Here is a 396-nt window from a genome sequence, read left to right as displayed (position 1 = left end):
TTATCGCGGTTTTCCGGGAGCCAGCCGGCCACTCTGGGCCACAGGCCCCCAAACAGAAACACCGGCTGTTTCCCTGGGAAACAAAATTCACCAGCCCCGGTTCCTGATGGCAGATTGTAGGACTCCATTGGCACTATGAAACCAGCCCGAGATGGCACCCAGCTTGGGTCTTAGAGGAATCCTGCATATCGCGGATTTTCAGGAGGCAGCCGGTCACTCTGGGCCACAGGCCCCCAAACAGAAACACCATCCTTTTCCCTGGGAAAGAAAAGTCCCCTGGCCCGGTTCCTGACGGCAGATTGTAGGAATCCATGGGCACTACGAAACCAGCCAGAGCTGGCACTGTCCTCTTCTCTGTCTTTCTCTGTGTTTTCTCTCTGTCCTCATTTCTGTCTC

Source organism: Geospiza fortis, unplaced genomic scaffold (genome assembly GCF_000277835.1).
Source record: "Geospiza fortis unplaced genomic scaffold, GeoFor_1.0 scaffold27, whole genome shotgun sequence".
NCBI lineage: Eukaryota > Metazoa > Chordata > Aves > Passeriformes > Thraupidae > Geospiza > Geospiza fortis.
Note: the sequence above shows the minus strand (reverse complement) of the source record.